The sequence below is a fragment of the Bison bison genome, unplaced genomic scaffold (assembly GCF_000754665.1).
Source record: "Bison bison bison isolate TAMUID 2011002044 unplaced genomic scaffold, Bison_UMD1.0 scf7180017864256, whole genome shotgun sequence".
Lineage (NCBI taxonomy): Eukaryota > Metazoa > Chordata > Mammalia > Artiodactyla > Bovidae > Bison > Bison bison.
Window position 1 is genome coordinate 62,685 of NW_011494828.1, and position 2,216 is coordinate 64,900.

The following is a 2,216-nucleotide window of genomic DNA, read 5'->3' on the forward strand; positions in this document are numbered from 1 at the left end:
TCCACTTGCTTTAAACTGATAGCTGTTCAAGTTCAAACACATTCTAAAAGATCTACCTTTTTATTCTCCTCCCCACATTTTGTAATTTTGATGTCCTATTTCACATCTTCAAGTTTATGTTTTTACTGTTTATTATAGTTATAATCACTTTTAAAATTTTTTGATTATTTTTTGAACTGTGTACTGACTTGTTTAAGTGATCTTCAATTCTTTTATCTATTTACCTTTCCTATTGTGATTTTCCCTTTATTTCTTTTTTTTTTTTTTAACGGTTTCCAGTCCTTTTATATGTGCATTAAATACAATAGGTGTGATGAGTCCTCCAGGAGTACTGACTGCAACACTGATATCAACAACATGATTCTGTCTTACAACTGTGTCCAACCATGAAGAATTTCCTTCAGGAACTTTTAAACATGCCAAAGCTGAAACTTTTATAATATAGTCATTGACGGAAATGTTGCTTTTTCCTTGTAGCATCTTCTTTTTTGTTGTCGTACCGACAAAATTTCTCCCATATTTACGTCAATAGAAGGGTAATAATGAGGTATTGTTTGCTTAGATTGCATTGACTTCTGTGCAATGACTTGGCGAATGTTGGTGACTGGGATATCTGTGAAGACACCTGTAGGAACTGGAGCCAGTCCTCGACTTAGGGGAGGCACAGCGGCTGCTAGAGTGAGAGCAGTTTTCATAGGCACAAAGGAGTTGATCTCCTTCTTAATGATTCTGCCATCTGGTCCTGTCCTTTTTACTTGGGTAAGGTCAATCCCTTTCTCTGCTGCTAACTTCTTTGCAAGCGGGCTAAGGAGCGCTCCTCCCTTTAGTCCAGCTGGAGCAGCTGGCCAGTGGCCTGAAGATGGATGGGCTAGCTGGTGTGCTGGTGGTGTTAAATCAGTTACTTCAGTTGGCCGATAGTCAGCAAACGCTGGTATACCTGCCTCTTTTTCTACAATGATACAGAGTGGAGTTCCTACAGGGACATCTCGTGTGCCTTCAGGGATCATGATTTTTGCCTTCTTCCTGCACTTTGAAACCTATAGAGGCCTTGTCAGTCTCTATCTCTGCCAATAAATCTCCTTCATTTGGCTCCTCACCCACTTTTTTTCCCCCCATCTCTGAACTGTGCCCATGGTCACGATGGGAGAGAGGGCAGGAAGAACCACCTGCATGTGAGTAGGAGATGAGCTACCAGGAGCCTGAGCAGAAGGTGCAGGTGATGGAGCAGCGGTGGCAGGGGTTAATGCCGGGGCTCCTTGTGGGGCAGGTGCTGCCAAAGAATCAAGTGTGTAATTTTTAAAGGTTTCCATATCTTCAGGCTTTTCAACTGTGATACAGATGATTGCTACAACTGGAACATCTCTGGTACCTTCAGCAACAAGGATCTTTGCCATATAACACTCCTCCACGCTCTCAAATCCAACAGTAGCTTCATCAGTTTCAACCTCTGCAATTAGTTCACCCTCATTGATTTTTTTCTCCTTCCTTCTTTTCCCAGCGGGCTATGGTGCCTGCCTGCATTGGAGGGAAAACTGAAGGCAATGGAATCTTCTGATGCGTGGGTAGGCTATGCCAGCGGCGGCTAGGCGATCCCCAGAGCTGCAGCAAGACGCGATTCCACGGTGTGGCCCAAGAGATGGGGCTCCAGCCGCACAGTGCGGAGACCCTGCCATACCCTGTGGTCTTGCTGCTGTGACGAGCCAGCCTGCGGGGTCACGCACGGAGCTCCCGGCTCCTCCTGCAAGGCAGTCTACTGAGCCCCGAATCCTGTCCTTGGTGTATTTTGAGCCCGTCGCGCACAGACGCGCCACATAGTGCCACAGACCCAACATCTGAAAAGCAACATACAGATTCTTGCATCTTTTTCATTTAGAGAAGATCCTTCAGTATTTCTTTTAGGGTAGGTTTCAGTTCAGTTCAGTCCAGTCACTCAGTCGTGTTCGACTCTTTGCAACCCCGTGAATCGCAGCATGCCAGGCCTCCCTGTTCATCACCAACTCCCGGAGCTCACTGAGACGCACATCCATTGAGTCAGTGATGCCATCCAGCCATCTCATCCTCTGTCGTCCCCTTCTCCTCCTGCCCCCAATCCCTCCCAGCATCAGAGTCTTTTCCAATGAGTCAATTCTTCGCGTGAGGTGGCCAAAGTACTGGAGTTCCAGCTTTAGCATCATTCCTTCCAAAGAAATCCCAGGGCTGATCTCCTTCAGATTGGA

At 46.2% G+C, this 2,216-nt stretch overlaps 1 pseudogene; it reads right to left on the reverse strand.

Annotated features, from left to right (window-relative positions):
- Window positions 1-246: 246 nt before the first annotated feature.
- LOC104994355 lies at window positions 247-1,813 on the reverse strand (annotated as a pseudogene).
- Between the last annotated feature and the right edge of the window lie 403 nt (window positions 1,814-2,216).